The sequence below is a fragment of the Planococcus citri genome, chromosome 5, assembly GCF_950023065.1.
Source record: "Planococcus citri chromosome 5, ihPlaCitr1.1, whole genome shotgun sequence".
Taxonomy (NCBI): domain Eukaryota; kingdom Metazoa; phylum Arthropoda; class Insecta; order Hemiptera; family Pseudococcidae; genus Planococcus; species Planococcus citri.
The window spans coordinates 22,134,622-22,156,618 of NC_088681.1; the positions used below are offsets into that span (position 1 = coordinate 22,134,622).

Genomic DNA, 21,997 nt, shown 5'->3' on the forward strand with positions numbered 1-21,997 from the left:
TCACATTTTTGGGAAATTGAAAAACAAAGTTTTTGTTTGTTTTTGATTTTTTTAAAAAAATAAAAAAAGGTCGATGGTAAAATTATTTTATTGTTGTTACCTATGTAAAATTTCACGGGGAATCCGAATTTCTCGGTATTTTTTTGCGGGGTAGTCTGTAACGTTGTGTAAATTCGACTGTTCACCACAAGGTCCCTTTTCTAAATCACGGATATCAGGCGATGATGAACGAATTTCTTCAAAATTTCCCATCCAACCTATGCGCAAGACAACACTGCACCCGAAAATCAAAAAAAAAAAAAATTGAAAAAATCGAAGCGATTCGATGTTTTCTCTCTCCTGAAAAAATCGAAATATCACCACAAGGGCCCTTATCGCAAAACCCCTCTCAAATTGAGATCCTTCTCGATAGGCGTATAAATAGGTCTCGAATCTAAAAGTTCGAATCGTTCAGTAACTTTCTCAATAAACGTCGTCTGACTTAAGGTCAATCTACCATTATCTACTTCTATATTGACACCTAAAAAACACTTCGCCACACCTAGATCAACGACTGAAAAACGTTCGGAAATTTTCTGCTTAAAAGAAGCAATCAGCTGCCCAGATTGGGATACAAGAATAAAATCATCAATATGGATTAACAAATACAGTACATAATCGCCTACTTTAATCCAATACAAACACGGATCAATCTTCGAACGGGTAAAACCAAGAGCATTAACGAGAAAATCATTCAAACATTTGTTCCAAATTTTTGGCGCAATTTTCAAACCGTAAATCACCTTCAACAGTTTACATACCTTCGAACGATCATTACAAAAACCAGGAGGTTGCTCCATATAAACATCGTAATTAATCTCACCGTGAAGGTAAGCACTCGAAGTGTCCATTTGATGGATTAGAAACCCCTTCTGAGTTGCAATCGACAGAAGTATCCTGATCGTTGTTGTATTGACAACAGGCGAGAAAAGCTCTTCAGGAGCATTCTTTTCATCACAACTGACAGCTACCAAACGCGCCTTGATTTTATTTGGCCGTTCAGTTAACACCCATTTGGACCGCAGAACTTTTACACCAGCAGGGTGCGGAACTAATTTCCATACATTATGCTGCTTCATCGACTCGATTTCTTGCTGCTTTGGGTAATCCCATTTGGGATCGGACGAATTTTCGGCGAGTTAAGCTACACAATAACCAATCGAAACTTTGTAATCGCCAAATCGAACAGGCTGTTTCCTTTCTCAACCACTTCGCCGGAGTTGAGGTTCTTCGACAGTCGGTGCAATTTCAGGAACAGTCTCTTCGTTGCTACTCTCGGAATCAGGCGATGACGTTCGTACAAATTTCTTGTTCTCATCAGGTAAATCTGAGAAAAATCGGCTCTCATCGAAGGTAACATTGCGAGCTATTTCAACTTGCCTCATACGTAGATTGAAAATTTGATACCCAATAGGCGCGTAACCAACCATAATGCCTCTCTTTGAATGCGAATCTAGCTTTTGGCGTTTTTCTTTCGGCATGTGAATATGACTAACACAACCTAAAGGACGAAGCTTGCTGTAATCGACTTTATTTCCATACCATTCAGCTGCTGGAACTTTTCCCGTAGAGCTCGTTGGACATCGATTCAACGTGTAATTCGCACATAGCACAGCTTCAGACCAAAAACACTTAGGCAAACCAGACTCCATCAAAAGCGTTCTGGCTCGTTCTTCGAGAGTTCGATTCAAACGTTCGGCTCGGCCATTGGTAGGATGATTATATGCTACAGAGTTCAAAATTTGAATGCCTTTCTGCTTACAGAATGCCATAAACTCAGAATTTTTTCAGAATTTCATCTCTGTAAATTCGTAATTTTATTCCAACTACCATTTTTAAAATTGATTTCTTCACATCATCAAAAGTGGCAACATGTTTTCGGCAACGAAGAGCCCTTGGAATGTAGAACAAAACGAAAAAAAAAGTTCAAAGAGGAAGTTGAATAGAATCCATGGCACAAGCATCCCTCCTGGCGCAAAAAAAATCACAGAGACCTCTGATATGAAAAAAAATCTGTCCTGTTTGATCAGCATATTATTTTGACATTGGCTGGCTCTCAATTTTATGTAACCAAATCTGAGTAGAATTGCTTTTTTTCATCAAATACTTTTAAACGGAAGAATTAAATATGTAAATTAAAAGAACCATTTACTCGATCATTTTATTCCACATTAAAATAAACAACACGATATCCGACAATGAGCACACAGATAAAAACACCTAATTCGAATAGGCGATAAAAGCTAGTTTTGTAGTGGCTTAAAAGATCGCACCACTAAAAACCAACAAATACTTACCTACGTAATCGACACACGTACATTTTAGATTTCATGGTATGTATTATACGTACCTACCTAAATTACACATATGACAGCATCAACAACGTTATGAAAACAAATGATCATGCAACAACGCACGTTTTAGCTGGTAATTAATAATAATAATAAAAAAATTGCAAACATATTACAAAAAAGTGATTATATACATAATAAAACAAAACGCAGAGTGGAATGATTATCAAAAAATTTAACATCAAATATCAAGAAACACATGAGTTTCAAATAAAATAAGTAAAAAACCGTCAAATATCGAAACTGGCATCAGTTTTCAATTGGGTAATAAAATAGAAAAAAATTGCTGAAATTCGATATCAAAAAGATCACGTAATAAAATAAAATGTAGAGCTCAATTGTATTTTTCAAAAGAGTTTTTATTACCTATGGTAAATTGTAGCTCATTTCTGTGAAATGCAAAGTTGATTTAATCATACGCGTTTAAGATGACAGTGGTTATAAGCATATGTTTGTTGCTATCATACTTTTTCGCAAGTGTGCTGGCCGCTGGGTGAACTGAAAATAACTAAAAAGCAGTTTGCTGATTTTAAAGGGTAAGTTTTTATTTTATTTATTCTTTTGCAAATGACTTTGATAATTTCTTGCCATGAAAACTAACCAATCATCATTCAAATAAAATAAGTAAGTATTAAATTTTTTCCAATAATTATCTATTCTAATTTTTAGAGGGAAAAAATTAACCTCACGAGGGAACCTCTCGAGGTGTCACTCTCCGATTTGAACGGGACCGCGATTTTGGAAAGAGCAAAGTCTAAAACCCCCAAAACTAAATGTTCAGCTGCCCAAGTTCATTTTTTGATTTTTGGCGAATTTTTGAAAATTCAAAATTGACTGTTTTTGGCGATTTATGCTTTTTTTTTAAAAAAAAAGTACGTACTTGATCAGTAAAAATGGTCAAAATAAGTCCCAAAACTAATATTAATTACCCAAATCCAAATTTCACCATTTTCATGCCATTCTGGAGCCTCCAGCGCGATTTTTCAATTTCTCCAGAATTTTGAATTTGCTCCGGAAGGTGTGAATATGCAGTTGGGCAGCTAAAAATCGAGTTGTGTATTATACTCGACCTGTTTAACGAGTTTATCTACATTTGACCCGATTTCGGAAGTGACACCTCAAGAGTGGTTTTTTGACCAGCTTTTTTCAAAATTAAAAAATCCAAAAAATTAAAAGATAAACGTTTTGTGAGGAAATTTTTGAAATTTGTGCGATTCGCTGTATTTCTTCGAGAACCAACCCCCGGAGCGCAAATTCTACCATTTCCAGCCGATTTGGAGCGAAAGTGACACCTCAAAAAAACACTCTTGAGGTGTCACTCTCAAAATCGGCTCAAATGTGGGTAAACTCGTTAAACAGGTCGAGCATAATACACAACTCGATTTTTAGCTGCCCAACTGCATATTCAGTATTCACGTCTTCTGGAGCAAATTTAAAATTCTGGAGAAATTGGAAATGAATTTCAAAAATTTCCACACAAACGGGAAACTTTTGATTTTTTGGATTTTTTAATTTTGAAAAAAGTTGGTCAAAAAGCCACTTTTGAGGTTTCACTCTCAAAATCGGCTCAAATGTGGGTAAACTCGTTAAACAGGTCGAGTGTAATATACAACTCGATTTTTAGCTGCCCAACTTCATATTCACGCCTTCCGCGGAGCAAATTCAAAATCCTGGAGAAATTGAAAAATCGCGCTGGAGGCTCCAGAATGGCTGGAAATGGTAAAATTCGGATTTAGGTAATCAATATTAGTTTTGGGACTTATTTTGACCATTTTTACTGATCAAGTACGTACTTTTTAAAACAAAGCATAAATCGCCAAAAACAGTCAATTTTGAATTTTCAAAAATTCGTCAAAAATCGAAAAATGAACTTGGGCAGCTGAAAATTTGGTGTTGGGGTTTTACACTATGCTCTTTCCATCAATCGTGGTCCCATTCAAATCGGAGTGTGACACCTCAAGAGGTTCCCTTGTCAGACCATCTTTCAAATTTCCAACCCTCAACGATGACAAATTGACCGCCCTTTATGATTTATTTCCAGGGCAGATCCAACATTATACTGCGGGAAAACTGAAGACATGAAAAAGGTGTGCAATATGATTGGTAAACATACAGGAAAAACCGACGGGAAAAAACTATTCAATTCTGGATACCCAAATTGCGTGAAGGGATTCGTTCTCCTACAGAAAGATGACGGCAAGGGAACATTTGCGATAAATACCCAGTTAATGAAGTGTGTGTGGGCTGATGAAGCTATGCTGGTAATGGGTAAGCGTCAAACTGAAAATAAAGTGATGGTTTATAGTGTTAACGCTCATAAAATCTGTGTGCCTGAAAAGGATGTATCGTATTAACAGACAAGTGACTATGAGAACCAGCTGAAAGTTGTTTGCTTGTATTTAAATCCTTCTTCTAAAATACCCACCTAGGTAATCTTACTAAACTCTAATTTACATATAAATACCCTATACATAATATTTTATGAATTGACGCAAACTCATTCTTTTTTCAACACAGGATTGTTTTATTTTACAAGTAGGTATGTGTTATGGAACAGACTTTAGATTTTTTTTTTTGTATTTCAGTCTAGGTAATCCTAATAAAACTTCTCATAACAATTAAGTTATGCAATGCAATCATTGATCTTTTAATTTTACTCAGGTGGAAGGTAAATCAAACAGTTCGAATGATGGCATCAATATCGATAAAATAAGATGTTTTTCAATCCACAATCTCGAACGAAAATTCTCTCAAATTTATTGACATGGATGTGTTCTTGATCTGCGTCACATTGACTGATTTTTATTGAATTCACGATGTTATTAGATATGCAATAGTTTTAAAAACTTGGAAGCAAATAAATCAATTTGTGATATTTCGAATGACATTCCCACAAAGTAGATTTTTAGACATCGTGTCTTACTCGATGACTTGGCAGGAATGACCCAAGAAAACTGAATAACACTTCCAAGGACTGAGCTCTCCTTAATCAGCATTTATTTGAACATTACCTGGTTCTCAATTTGATGAAACCAGATCAGACTAGGTACAATTTCACTTTTTTCATCATCAAGTACTTACTTAATACACACACGTATGGTACATTTTATATTTCATATTATTACGTAAGTAAATTACACATACACAGCTTCAACAATACAAATGGCCATGTAATACTACACGTTTTAGCTGACAATTAATAATGAAAAAAATTGCGAACATGTGACAAAAAGGTGATTATATGCACAATAAAATAAAAAGCACAGTTAAATGACTGTTGAAATAATTACTATCAAATATCGAAAGGACACGCTTTGGTTTTGAAAAAAAAAATTGACGCGTGACAGAAAAACAATTACATAACGGAATGTAATGAGGAGTAAAAAATTATTAAAACAAATGTCCATTATAATGGCCTTCGAATATCACAAACACGCATCAGTTTTCAACTGGGTAATAAAATTAAAAAATTGCTGAAATGCGATAGAAAAATGATTGAGTAATAAAAAAAAAAAAAACAAAAAAACGATTAGGTACTTACCTACATAATAAAATAAAATGTAGAGATCAATTGTATTTTTCAAAAAACATTCGTCCGAGTGAAAATCAGTCTTAGATAAGAGTCATCATTAGGTATTGTGAATTTTTCTGTGAAACCCAAATTTGATTTAATCATACGCGTTTAAGATGGCAGTGAAAATTATAAGCATATTATGTTTGATGCTATCATACTTTTTGGCAAGTGCACTGATAACTGAAAAGCAGTTTATGGCTTTTGAAGGGTAAGATAGCCAATTTACATTATAATATTACTTTAATTGTTATTTCATTTTTGTACTTACATACATACGTAATTACGTACTTGGAAATTTTCTTATTTTTTGTTTTTTTTGCAACTGACTTTGATAGTTTCTTGCCATGAAAACTAACCCAGAATATAACGTCAGATTTTTGATTGGACCCCATATAAGTATGGAAATCATTACCTATTGGGGTAGGTTCTGGAGCCATGTGTGAGATTAATTTAAAAAACTAAGGCTAAGTATATTCGTGTTCAGGGATATCGAAAACATACTATATCATATGTCACATCAATGAAGCAATTTTTTTGACTTTTACCCCCTTTGGGGAGGTGCTGCTGGGGGCCGTGGATAAGGTCCAATAATAAAAAATCTGACGTCATATTCGTGTTCAGAGCGTCACAAAAAACATACTATTTTCATGTATCGCACGAACAAAAACACTTTTTTGAACTTGTACCCCTTTTAGGGAGGTTCTGGGGGCCGTGGATGGGGGTCCAATTAATAATCTGACGTCGTATTCGTGTTCAGCGTCACTAAAAACATACAATTCGATATATCACATGCCCCAGATTTTTTTTTGAAAGTTTTGCCCAAAATTTGGGCTGGGGTGCTCCCCCTCAATTTAGAGATCCTATCTCGAAACTTGAATATTTCGAAAAAGCATCAAAACAAAAGGTACATCTATGGCAATTTTTTCAGAATTTTAAATGGTAGCTCCCACTTACAGCGCCATTTTGAAATTTCAACTTTCAACTTGTGAAAATTTCAAAATGCTTAAAATAATGTTCAAAATGCAATGCCCTTTCGAACTGTGAAATCAGTTTTGATCAAAGTATCATAGCTTTGGAGGCATACGCTGCTGAATTTGAGAACTTCGAAACAATGTGAAAATAATTAAGCCCCCCACCCGCCCCCTGGAGGTACTGGGATTGAACTGATTGTGGGTTTCTTACTTATTGGGTGGGTAGACATTTTTGAAAAAAATTGAGCGAAATCAAAAGACATGACTTTCAAAATCGCATTTTTTTGGTCTAATTGACCTGGAATGACCCTATTTCTTTTCATCATTTTTTTCTCATTACATAGGCCTAAGTATATGTCCATTATTTAGAGACAGCCTATTTCATAAAATATTTCATATCAACCGTATTGAAAAATTATCTCTAATAAATCAACATCTTATTTCGCAGTGTTCAAAATGACTCCAGTTAGGAAACCAAAATTTTCACCTCAGACCATCTTTCAAATTTCCTACCTTGAATGATGAAAAATTGACCAACCTTTATGATTTATTTTCCAGGTCAAATCCAACACACTACTGTGGAGATTGTGAACACATGACACGTGTGTGCAATTTGGTCGGTAAACGTACAGGAAAAACTGATGGAAAAAAAGAATTCAATCCCGAATACCCATCATGCGTGAAGGGATATATTGTTGTACAGAAAGACTGCGGTGAAGGAACAACTTTAAAAAGGGCCCCAGTAATTACTTGTGTGTGGGAGGATGGAGAAGTACTAGTAATCGGTAAGGGTCAATCTCATAAAAATGTGATGACTTATACTGTTGACGATAATAAAAACTGTGTGCCTGATAAGGATGTAGCGTTTTTAACATGACAACTGTACCACTGACAATGAGAACTAGCTGGAAATTGTTCGCTTGTAGGAAATGCTTCTCTAAATTTACTAACCTTTAATTTATAATTTATAATTATTATTATTATTATTTTAGTATTTATTTACCTTGGTTGCACTAGGCGCCAGGGACTTTTGAAAAATAAAGAAAACAATCTTAGACTTAGGGTTACTACCTATACCTAGAATAAAAATATGTAAGGGTGAAGTCGCCCAAAACCGACCACTTTTTGTAAAACCACCACCAATTGAAGACTATTTCATTTCAAAACGTGGTGAATGGCTTAAAATGTAGGTTGAACCTTCCCCTAACTCATATCAAAATTTTGGCGTAAATGAATAATCCTTAATGTTTTTTGAATTTTTTTCCGAAACAACTCAAAAACAATTTTTCAAAATTTTGGTATCCTAATCCCGACCACCTCCAAAAAGTTAGGTACCCTAATTCCGACCACATTTAAAAGTGCGGCAACCAATAAAATACTATTTCACATGAAAATACAGTAAATGGCTTAAAACATAGATTGAACCTTCCCCCAAGTTACGCGTATATTAAAATTTTGGGGTTATAGAATAATTCTTTATGGCTTTTTGGAATTTTCTTCCGAAGTAACTAAAAAATGACTGTTTGAATTTGGTACCCTAATCCCAACCACCCTGAATTTACATGATCTTATGGGTGGTTGGGATTAGGAGACCCATATTGTTTTACACTTTTGTAAAAAAAAATTTATACATACCTGCGATTGATTACAAAAACGGCAATACCATCAAAATCTCACTTTAATCACGATCACAAATCATATTCAACACCACAAAATTACAGTAGACTCCCCATTATCCAATGTCAATTGGGGCGGAGAGGCATCGGATAACTAAAAAAGTCCGATAATTGATTTTTGATTTTTTACTGAAATTTAATGAATAAAAAAGCCAGGACACAAAACTTTAAAATTATATACCTAGGTAACAGAAAAAGTTTATATGTACTTACTCGAAAAAAATAAAGAATTCAATGCATCAGATTCGTCAATTCTTTTATCAAAAAGAGTGATACCTACTGTAACTTTCATGCAATAGAAATGACTGTGCATGCTTAGTACATGTAGGTATTATATGAGACAAAAACTGTAATTTGACATAAATTTGATCAAAAATTCAGCATTAATTGGATAAAAAACACTCTTGACTTTTTTTGGTTGGTTAATCGGAAGACTTCGGATGCACTTTTTTGATCGGATAATATCGTAGATACATCGGATAATCAGAGGTCGGATAATGAGGATTCTACTGTAGTTATAACAAGTTGAAAATTTTTGGCGATAAAAAATGGTGAAAAACAATTTTTTGATCATAGAATTTCTTCAAATTCATTTTGTGAGTTTTGGCTTTACAGTGGCCAGGAATGTCTCAAATTAATTGTTTGTGATAGAGGAACACGTTTATATCATTTTTCAATAGGTAGCGCTAATAACAGATGAGATATACATGGTGGTCGATATTAGGCACTGGGCGGAATAGGGGTCTTTTACCCTTATCTAAATATGATTATTATGGTGGTCTTTATTGTCAAAATTCAAATTTTTTTGATTCCTCCCCCCAAAGTTGTTCCCTTTTATGAAAAAATAAATCCTTGAAAGTTTTAGCGGTGTAAGTGAATATTAACCTGTGCCACAGAGCGAGTGAAATCGAATAACTGATAGGCCGTGTACACTGAAAGAAAGAAATAGTAATAGTTGCATTAAAACGATGCACTCAGTGCATTAAAACGCGGTAATTTTGGTATAGGAATGAAACGCATTAATCAGTACACATTTAGAGAAGTAACTATTACACAGAAGTGCAGTAACCATTCCATCGTTTTTATTCAACAGTATTTAAAAAGTGGGATTAGGTATTATCAATTTCAAGTTTCTCCACAGATCTAAACGATTTTTACTGCAATGAATTTTTCAAGACCTAATTTCCCTACGAAAATTTTCCTACCTAACTGGGATTTGAACCTGCAACCTCTCGTTCTAACTGCCTACACTTAACGACATGGCCGCGAGTAGAATGTTTGATTCAGGCCCTCAAAGTATTTATAAGTTTTTCACTGTTTGGGAATGTTTACCACTGATGATGTACATCGTTTACTGTATTTAGTAAATCACTACATGGTTCTCAGCCATGTTTAAGGAATGGAATCATTGCTTACTATATAATGTAATTATTACCCACCAAATGATGTTCTGAATACCATGTCTGCAGGACTGAGTCCCCAAAGAAATGTAATGAGAACATAGAAATGAATTTTGGAAGGTGATGCAATAAATCCATCCTAGCGATGTACTCATTCCATTATTTGATGCATTCTCTGATTTGAACTATGTAATCATTACATCAAAATGAGGTAATTTGAAAATTACTGTACTGTGCAGTAACCATTGCATCAATTTCGGGACTGAATACAGCGTTTTGAAAATCATTTCTTTCAGTGTAGTCATCTGTATTAACCCCAGGAGAGCCGCACGGCGTTGCTCCTGTTTTCTCCGACACGCATATTCCATAGTCCTGTTTTCGGCTGGATGCAGTAAAAAAAAATTTGTGACAAAGAGGTCTCCTTTGGCACTCAAATAAAGATTCTGCAGTATAATCGGCAACAGACAATACTTTGATGTGATTGAGGAACAACTTCTAAAAAATGCTCGAAATTGACATGAAAAAATTCCAACAATTTTTGATTTTGATAATGTAATACCAAAAAAAGGATACCAAACGATGTCAAAATGAACCCCAAACCAGTGTGTGCTTTTTTACAGCGATAATGCTTCCAAAAAACGGTCAAATATTCACTGATAGAGATTTGCACTTTTCAGAAAAGTAATTTTAGTGAAATGAAAAGTGAAAAGTTCATTGAAAAGTGTGAAAAGTTGTGAAAAGTGTGAAAAGTAAATCGTGTGAGTCTCATTTTAAAGCTCTCTGTAAGAGCTTCAAATTGATGTATTTTATGCCTATTTAAAACACACAAAAAAACAAAATCATTTTTTCACCTACTTAATCGAATAGTGGTAGTTTTGAGCCTTTCAAGAGCCTCTAACATTTTTGGGTTTTTCAGTTTTGAAAAAAATGTTGAGAAAAATATCAAAAATGGGTGTGGACTGCGAAGGGGAGGAGTGGAGAGAGTGAAACTTGATATTTGACTTCATCAATGAGGTCAGTGATCTCTGATGAGTAAATTGATTGGTCACTCGCTTTTTTTTTTAGTAAAAACTGAAAAGTGAAATGAAAAGTAGGAACTTTTCTTTTCAACTTTTCATTGAAAGAAAAGTACTTTTCACTTTTCACTTTTCACACCGCACATCTCTATTCACTGATCAAGCTTCAAACTTTTTTTGATCTTATAATCATTTTTCGATCATATGTTATAGTTTTATGTTTGCTTCTATTTAGTTACTGGTGTCATCGTTTTTCTATCGAATATTATAATATGTACCTAGCCATTAAAAAAATAATAATTGAAAACTTAGGCGTATGGTATGGTGATGACTGCCATTTATTTTCATAACTGCTACAGCATTCATATAATTTATAATAAATGTATTCGTAGGTATTATTGATACGAAATTCGAAACATTTAATTATGCAGAATTATTTGATGACGAAGTTCTAGTCGACAGGATTTACTTTACCATTTTCATTTCTATGGTAGAGTGTAAAAAAACAATTCACGTTTGTCATTTGTGCGTGGAAATACCAATTACGCTCTTGGCAAGGGTCAAGCTGATGGTCATGTGATGAATTACCAATGTGTGAAGGTCGACCAAGAGTATTCGTGCTCAAATGCGTTAGATGTGCCATACTCGTAATTAATGGAGTATCGAAAACCAACCGAAAATTGAATGCTAACAAATGCTTCTTCCAGTAATAAGTAGATATTAAATTTTATTTTTGATTAACAATAGATAAGGTTGAATATAATCATGTGATGGTTCATTTTCAACTCCAAATATGTAGTACATAATACAATAAGATGTTTATCAATAAAAAGCTCTATATTTCTAGGATGGTAATAGTAATTTACTTGTTCTAAGTATATCATCTCAAACCAAAATGGAGCTAAAGTCAACCAACTTCATTTGATTTTTTCACCAGTTTCCTTGCAACGAATTTACTTACAGGGTTTAGAAGAGAAAATAAAAATTTTTTAAATTAATTTTCTGCAACAGTATTGGGTAGGTACTTTCTGACCATGAATACGCATTAGTTGTGAATTTCTTTCGAACCAAAAAATGATTTTAATTTCAATTTTTGATAATTTTCCCGTCTAATTAGGAATATTGTTGTGACACCACTGGGTTCGTCTCAGTCTCAGCTTTCCAGTGATACCAAAACCTCAAAATCGAAAATTCTGGACATACACGCCGTTGCCTTTAAGGCGACGAAGTTCTCTCGGTAACATATAGGCCTAGTGATTTATCGGTTAGTAATCGCGGTAAGTTTTCATGCATCAAGGAATGGAATAATAAATGTTCAGATTTTTTGAAATTTTATTTAAATTTTAGCATAAAAATTAAATAATCATTACAAGACAAAAGCATCAACGACTCAACGTATTACAATTCTATACATATATGTACTTACCGAGATAGTAAATTTGAATTCCCTCCCAGTTTTCATTGAATTTTCTTGTAGGGGAGGGTATACAAACTTTTGGGGGCCGTTTTGGTTCAAAAAGGGAATATTGGGTGAGATAAAGTAGAATAAAAACAATAAAATTTTGTATCATTTTTTATTTTTTTTTGGAAACGGGGGGGGGGGGCAATCGGGCACCACTTTTTTCACGAAGGGCAAAAACGAAAATTCAGGAATGATTTTCTCACCAAATGGAATAACTTTGAGGGGTGGGATTGAAAAAAAAAGGCACCCTACTATGTACCTAGGTAACTAATTACATTTAATTATAAATTAAAGTTTAGCAAAATTAGATAATCATTTACTATATAAGCGAACAATTTTCAACTAGTTCTTATCGTCAGTTGTACAATTGTCTGTTAAAAACACTACATCCTTATCAGGCACACAGTTTTTATCATTGTCAACATTATAAATCATCACATGTTTCTTAGTTTGACCCTTACCGATTACCAGTACTTCTGCATCAGTCCATATACAAGTAATTACTGGGGCCCTTTTTATAGTTGTTCCTTCGCCGCAATCTTTCTGTACAACAATGTATCCCATCACGCATGATGGGTATCCGGGTTTGAATTTTTTGTTCCCATCAGTTTTTCCTGTACGTTTACCGACCAAATTGCACACGCGTTGCACGTGTTCACAATCTCCACAGTAGTTTGTTGGATTTGACCTGGAAAATAAATCATAAACGTTGGTCAATTTTTCATCATTATAAAGGTAGGAAACTCGAAGGAAGGTCTGAGGTGAAAATTTTGGCTTCCTAATTGGAGGCATTTTGTACTATACACTGCGAAATGAGATGTTGATTTATTAGAGATCATTTTTCAATACGGTTTGTAGGAAATATTTCAAGAAATATGTGGGGTGTCTAAAAATAATGGACATAATGAGAAAAAAATGATGAATAGAAATAGGGTCATTCCATGTCAATTTGACCAAAAAAAAAATGCGATTTTGAAAGTAATGTCTTTTGATTTCACTCAATTTATTTTACAATGTCTACCTACCCAATAAGTAAGCAACCCACAGTCAGTGTTTAGTCCCAGTCCACCCCCCCAGGGGGCGGGTGGGGGGCTTCATTATTTTCACATTGTCTCGATGTACTCAACTTCAGACGTCAGATTTTTTATTGGACCTCATCGACGGCCTCCAGCACCTCCCAAAGGGAGTAAAAGTCAAAAAAATGGTTTCATTCGTGTGACACATGAAATAGTATGTTTTCGGTATCCCTGAACACGAATATAGCCTTAGTTTTTTAAATTTGACCTCACCCATGGCCCCAGAACTTACCCCAATAGGTAATGATTTCCATATATGGGGTCCAATCAAAAATCTGACGTGATATTCTGGGTTAGTTTTCATGGCAAGAAACTATCAAAGTCATTTGCAAAACAAAAAAAAAACAAAAGATTTCCAAGTACGTATGTAAGTACAAATAAAATAACAAAGTAATATTATAATGTATATTGGCTATCTTACCCTTTAAAAGCCATAAACTGCTTTTCAGTTATCAGTGCACTTGCCAAAAAGTATGATAGCATCAAACATAATATACTTATAATTTTCACTGCCATCTTAAACGCGTATGATTAAATCAAATTTGGGTTTCACAGAAATGAGCTACAATTTACAATAAATGATAACTCTTACCTAAGACTGATTTTCACTTGGACAATGTTTTTTGAAAAATACGATTGATCTCTACATTTCATTTTATAATGTAGGTAAGTTATCGTTTTCTTGTTTGTTTTTTATTACTCAATCGTTTTTCTATCGCATTTCAGCAATTTTTTAATTTTATTACCCAATTGAAAACTGATGCGTGTTTGTGATATGGGAAGGCCATTAATAATATGGACATTTGTTTTGATAATTTTTTACTCCTTATTACAGTCTGTTATCCATATAATTGTTTTCCCGTCACACGTCGATTTTTTATTTTTTTTTTTGATAACCAAAAAGTGTCCTCTTGATATTTGATGGTAATTTTTTCAACAGTCATTTAACAGTGCTTTTTATTTTATTGTGCATATAATCACTTTTCATTATTAATTGTCAGCTAAAACGTGTATTAATGTGCAATTCTACTCAGATCGGGTTTCATCAAATTGAGAACCAGCTAATGTTCAAATATATGCTGATTTGAGGGAGGCTCAGTCCTTGGAAGTGTTAATCAGTTCTCTTGGGCCATTCCTGCCAAGTCAGAGAGTCAGATACGATGTCTAAAAATCTACTTTGTGGGAATGTCATTCAAAATATCACAAATTGATCTATTTGTTTCCAAGTTTTTGAAACTATTGCATATCTAATAACAGTAATAACATTGTGAATTCAACAAAGTCAGTCAATGTGACGCAGATCAAGAACACATCCATGTCAATAAATGTGAGGGAATTTTTGTTCGAGATTGTGGATAGATCTTGGGTAATTGGTAAATAAATAGGTACTTTCTTATATTCTTGAAATCATTAGTAGGCTTTTTCTTGAAAAACATCTTATTTTATCGATATTATGATGCCATCATTCGAACTGTTTGATTTACCTTCCACCTGAGTAAAATTAATAGATCAATGATTGCATTGCATAACTTTATTGTTATGAGAAGTTTTATTAGGATTACCTACACTAAAATACAAAAAAAAAATCTGAAGTCTGTTCCATAACATACTAGTAAAATAAACAATCCTGTGTTGAAAAAAGGAATGAGTTTTCGTCAATCCACAAAATGTTATGTAGGGTATTAAGTATAAATTAGAGTTTAGTATTAGGTGGGTATTATAGAAGAAGGATTTTCAAGCAAACAGCTTTCAGCTGGTTCTCATAGTCACTTGTCTGTTAATACAGTACATCCTTTTCAGGCACACAGATTTTATGAGCGTTAACACTATAAACCATCACTTTATTTTCAGTTTGACCCTTACCCATTACCAGCATAGCTCCATCAGCCCACGCACAATTCATTAACTTGGTATTTATTGCAAATGTTCCCTTGCCGTCGTCTTTCTGTAGAAGAACGAATCCTTTCAGGCATCGTGGGGATTCGGAATCGAATAGTTTTTTCCCTTCAGTTTTTCCTGTATGTTTACCAATCATATTGCACACCTTGATATAGGGCATACTGCCTCCATCGCCTACAGGGGGATGATTTTATGAACCCCTTAAACTGAAAAGTTTGAGAACGTGTGCTTTACGAAGGGTAAATAATCTAAATAGTTAGCAATTTGTCATCAATTAAATGACAGATTTATGATGACAAGTTAGGTCTTTGCATCGAGCTCGCGCCGCGAGCTTATTATTTAAAATAGGGAAAAATGCCGACAAAGATCTTAGCCTTTGGTCACGTGACTATCTTAAAAAACTATATACCGTATACAAGTAGTCCGCGGCATTTTCTCCACTTAGTTTCATTCGCTGCAGCAATATGGTTCTTCGTCATTTAGTAATAAGTTTTTATTTGTTAACACCTCGCGTGTGAAATTTATTTAATTTGATTTATACGATCAATTGATCCGATGATCAATTGTATTGGCGTTCTTTTCGGTAGTTTGAGGTGTATCCGGACACCTGTAAATTATGCGAAGTGTTACGTGAAATCTCGTTTAGTTAAGGTGCCATCGTCGTCCTTAGTATTGGTAGGACCCATGATAGAGATGGTCAATGCGGACAGTTTTCAGGTAAATGTTAAAGCGCATTTATCATCAAGGTAATTGGCTTATTACTAATTATTGTAATAGGTAGGTATGTGGAATCGGAGAATTCCATGCCTACCTAATATTTTATCAATGGTGTTTTTGCATGACTTCATCGTGTATTTTGTGTATAGGTTTCTTATTTTTCTACTCGTGAGCATTCCCTAAATAGGAGGAATGCTACGAGGAAATTAATTAAGTGCACTCGGTACTAGTTATAAATTATGCTTAATACTTCCTTATGACGGATCGTAGTAGATGTAGGCTACCGATTGGTAGAACCGAAGTCCTATGTATAAATACGTTATAATAAATTCTTTTAAATTGTATTGTAGGTTGTTTTATTTCAACACTCAATACATAGATTTTTGCGTAGTTAAGTCAGGTTATTGGTTAGATAGAGAGTCCTGAGCTATCCAGGCAAATAGGGAAATGTTCACCTCCTAAGATGATATTTCTAAAACTCACTAGCATAGGAAACAAATAATTCCTCCTCTCCCTCTAACCGAGGCGTCTAATATTAACTATGTCAACCTTTTTCATGTCTTCAGTTTTTCCGCAGTATAATGTGGGATCTGCCCTGGAAATAAATCATAAAGGGCGGTCAATTTTGTCATCATTGAGTGTTGGAAATTTGAAAGATGGCCTGAGGTTAAAATTTTGGTTTACTCATTGGGGATATTTTGAACACTGCGAAATAAGATGTTGATTTACTTATTATATGTAGGTATAATTTTCAATTTTTCTATGTTGGCTTAAAACTGAGGAGACAGTTGGTATGAAATTTATGAAGTAGGGTGTCCAAAAGTAATGGGCCTGATGAAGAGAAAAATCCGTTCCAAATATAACAAAAAAAAAATTCAGTTCAAGATGGCGTCCAAAAATAATGGACATGGTGTTATAGGGTAGAAAAGAGGGACTACCTGAAGGTGATTGTGGTTATAATTAATACCATTGGGGGAGAATTTAGAAATATTCCTTAGGCGGGGAATATTTGCCAATACCTAGATAGCTCAGAAGGGTGGTAGTTTTCCTAAACTGTCCTATACATCATTTAAAAGAATAACCTAATAAATATGACGATATACTACAATTTACAAGGTTTATTTACAATTTTTACATAAATTCACTGACCTACATGATTCTACATTTGTTGTTACTAAGGTCCTAAATGAATTTAAAACGAAGATAGATCTCACCATATGTTTGATGGAGTAGATCAACATATTTTTAATCATAGTCCAAATTTATCAGACCTCATCCTACCCCATCTCCAAAGGTGTAGAATAGATAAATTTTGCTTAAAATAATATTTACACGAGAAAACAGCATAAAATATTAATCATCATAGATTACGACGCCCTGCTCGTAATCTATGCAAAATGAATACAATTTAAAATAAAGTAAGTGTATCCTGCTTACCACAAACTGTACATGTTTTCCATCTCTTTCCTGGGCTCACCTAATACTAGGTACGAGCTGTCGATGGAACTTAACCAAATGAGACACATTTTAATTCTTTGCCCATTTTGGTGATGTCCGGATACATCCCAAAATGTCAAAAAGGTACACTCCTTATTAACCGTGAATATTTCGGTTAATCTAGGTTGATTTGAAATATTACCCATCAAAAGATGAGATGGAAAAAACAAAAGAACTTCTGCCATGGTCTCCGACAAGATGTTCATGGCTTAAGTTTCATTAACGATGACGAGAGAACTGACGATTCGCGAGTTGTTCGAACCTTGTCGAGACTATGTATTTAGTAGCTGGAACCACGTCCGAAGGCATCCAAAAAGCATCGCCTACTTTGCAGTATGAGAATCTGTATTATATAAAGACTTGAGATGGTCAAATCTCCACCCCTATTTCTGGGGTACCAATAGCGTACTTGCTAAGTACACATAAATTAGACAATTTATGTGACTTTACTTATTTATTACCAAAATCCCTATCTCGGGCTATAAACGTCAAAGGCTGTCAAGGGCTCGCGAACCCTTTCTCTTTGGCGTTTGCCGACTCGTGGGTGCGGCCCTACATGCGCGAGTAGATCACGAGTACCTCGAGTACTTAGCCTATCTAAAGAATTTACACACGTTCCCAACATTTCATTATAAGGGGTTCATAATGTAAGCACTACCTTCGGCAGTGGGGCCAATCTGCCCTCTGTCAATGGTGAGAAAAAAAATGGTGAAAAACCCCTATTGATGTAAAAAAAATCGATTTCTGCTTTATATTAGTAAGTAAATGATTTTTCTGAATTTTTTCCCCTGGATATTAGAATAGATAATTATTGGAAAAAAATTTGTAGGTAGGTAGGTACCTACTCATTTTATTTGAATGATATGATTAGTTAGTTTTCATGGCAAGAAATTATCAAAGTCATTTGCAAAAAATAAAAGGAAAAAGGTTTCCAAGTACACACGAGTACGTAAATGTATTACATAAAATAACAGTAAAGTAGGTATTATAATGGTAGATTGGCTACCTTACTTACCCTTTAAAATCAGCAAACTGCTTTTTAGTTATTTTCAGTTCACCCAGTACACTTGCCAAAAAGTAGGATAGCATCAAACATAATATGCTTATAATTTTCACTGCCATCTTAAACGCGTATGATTAAATCAGATTTGCATTTCACAGAAATGAGCTACGACTTACAATAATGATAGGTAACTCTTTTGAAAAATACAATTGAGCTCTACATTTTATTCTATATCTTTTTGCTATTGAATTTTAGCAGTTTTTTTATGTTATTATCCATTTCGATATTTGACGGTTTTTTATTTTTTTATTCGAAACTAAAGTGTGTCTTGATATTTGATGGTAAATTTTTTAATAATCATTCCACTCTGCGTTTTGTTTTATTGCGCGTATTATAATCACTTTTTTGTATACGTAATATGTTTGCAATTTTTTTTATTATTATTAATTGCCAGCTAAAACGTGCGTTGCATGATCATTTGTTTTCATAACATTGTTGATGCTGTCATATATGTGTAATTCAAGTATACGTATAATATACGTACAAGTCCATGAAATCCGAAATGTACGTGTGTCGATTACGTAGATAAGTATTTGATTTAAAAAAAAAAACAATTCTACTCAGATCTGGTTACCTACATGAAATTGAGAGCCGGCCAATGTCGAAATATGCTGATCAAACAAGACAGATTTTTTTCATATCGGAGGTCTCTGTGATTTTTTTTGTGGACAGGAGGGATGCTTGTGCCATGGATTAACTTCCTCTTTGAACTTTTTTTTCGTTTTGCTGTACATTCCAAGGGCTCTTTGTGTTGTCGAAAACAGTTTTGCCACTTTTGATGATGTGAAGAAATCGAGTTGAAAAGTGGTAGTTGCCAGTTGGAATGAAATAATTACGAAGTTACAGAAATTAAATTCTGAAAAAATTCTCAAAAATAGACTTTTTCATATGATACAACATAGGTATCAAGTGTACAAGTTCTCTGAAAATTTTCAAAAACGTATTTTTCACGTAGATGTTGTCGAAGTATTTTATCAGACGTTTTGCACTCTTACCATTTGGGAGTATTTTTCCCTTTTCCCATCCATCCATTTTACGACCTAAGATTACGAAATTCCTCTTTTCATAAAATCTTAACAATTTTTTCACCGACCAAATATGAATAGTTTGGCATACCATATTCAATTCGAACTGAACAAAGATCAGTGGTCTTGCAATTTTATTAGGTAGGAGGGTAGGTAGGTAGGTAGGTAGGTAGGTAGGTATTATTGATAATGAATTATAATTTATGAGTTACAAGACAAAACATGATTCTCAGCTACAGATTTTCGATTCTCTAGGTAATTCGAATGGATATACCTATTAAGATAGGGGTGTGTCAAAGTAAGGCTTAGCTAGATCGGCTGTATAGTCGATATCATAACTCATCACATGATTTGCAGATTGACCCTTACCAAAATAGTAAAATGCGTCTTCTTTCCACGTACAAATTAGTAATTTAGCATTTTTTGTAGTGGTTCCTCCACAATTTTTTACTAACAGAATATCTATTTTCTCCCATGTCGGATAACCCTTCAGAAAGGGTTTTGTCCCATCCGTGTATCCGTACTTTTTACCAATCTTGGTGCACATGTCTTCCATACATTTTTGATCTTTGCAATAGGTGGCAGGATCCACCCTGAAAAAAAAAAAAACATTCAGGATTGATATATTTTTTTAAATTATGTACTCAACATCGTGTAGGTATTATGTCGACGGTTCATTGCGGTACAAGATGAAGTTCAAAATTCAACTTCAAGTTCTGAATATTATTTTTCAATTTTTATCGAATTTTCAAACATTTTAATTTACTCCATGTACAATGTAAATATTTAAAGATGAAAGGTAGGAAACTATTAGGAATGAACGTCGAACACTTATTTGTATTTTCATTTCTGATCTCTTAAATCAAATTGTTGAGGCGAATTCGTGTCATTTTTAGACCCCTAGTAAATTTACTTGTAGGTACTGATTTTTTCACCCAAGAAAGATGAGCTAAAAAAATGTCATGTATGTACGTACTACGTAGGTATATATCTATAGTTTACATGATCATCTTACCCTTTAAAAGCAGCGAATTGTTCTTCAGTTATTTTCAAATCTTCCCTTCCCAACGCAGTCGGAAGAATACACGATAAAACCAAATAATATACGCCGACAACTTTCGCTACCATCTTAAAGCAGTGTAACAAAATTAAATTTTGGTTTCACAGAAATGGACTGCGAATAGTCACTATGTGTGGATACTAGCTTTTGATTCGCGAAAAATGGCGTGAAATCTGAATTGCGGGTAGAGTTATCAAGTTCTGCTTCTATTTAATTACATGATAGGTAGGGTATGATCGATTTACTATCGAATATTATAGCCATTAAAAAAAAAAGTTATTGAAAACTAAAGTCTATGGTAAGGTGGTGACTGCCATTCATTTTCATAACTGCTAAAGCTTTCATAAAAAAATAATATAATTTATAATAAATGTAGGTACCTACATATTAATGATACGAAATTCGAAACATACTACCTATAATATTAATTAATGCAGAATTATTTGATGACGAAGTTCTAGTCAACAAGGATTTACTTTACCAGCTTCGTTTTTTAGTCACACATTCTCCAATCTCCATTTTATTAATGGTGGAATTGTGACACATGGTAATAAAGATCTTGTTGTTTTTCGCATGTAGGTATACGACAACATCGTGGTACCATGTATCGTTTCCCTAGCCAATAATAAAGGGTATTCCCAGGTAAGATAGGCGAAATGGCACTATTCTCAGATTTGAAAATCTTCCCTTTGCACAATATAACCAAAAATCGCGTTTTTTGTGAGAAAAATCTGGTTCCGCGCGGAATGTGTGGGGGAAGCCTGGGTCTTTCAACACGATTTTTTTCAAAATTTTTTATCATAGTGGTGGGGGTAAAATTGACATACGAAAACTTTAAATCGCCACAGCTCCGGATTGAAGTGTTTATCAAAAACTATTTTCGCCAAAATGTATCTTTTCACAAGTAAGTACATTCTTCCTACCAATCTGTAAAATTAAAATTTTTCCTGCAAAAGGCTCATAAATTTGCAAAAAACCTTGAAAATAACGGGTTTTTCACATTTTTTTTTGTAAAATTATGCGAAAAATGTACAGAACAAAAAATGTTGAGCGTCAAATTGAGATGAGTAGGATTGCCCTCACCACTTAGGTGGTCATTCACGTAACTTCCCCTTAAGAGAAGCTTCTGTATATGTTTCTATAATAGATTCTGCGCTTTTCTCCATATACT

At 34.1% G+C, this 21,997-nt stretch overlaps 1 protein-coding gene and 1 long non-coding RNA gene across 3 annotated transcripts in view; one reads left to right on the plus strand and one right to left on the minus strand.

The window, feature by feature from the left end:
* The window catches only part of LOC135849189 (uncharacterized), a 373,560-nt gene that overhangs the window by 255,897 nt on the left and 95,666 nt on the right, over positions 1–21,997 (plus strand). The window lies entirely within an intron of this gene.
* Positions 12,342–19,140, minus strand: LOC135848655 (uncharacterized). Its single transcript, XR_010559406.1, has 2 exons — positions 18,694–19,140; positions 12,342–13,177 (listed from the first exon to the last, which is right to left on the minus strand). It is a non-coding gene; the product is annotated as an uncharacterized LOC135848655 (long non-coding RNA).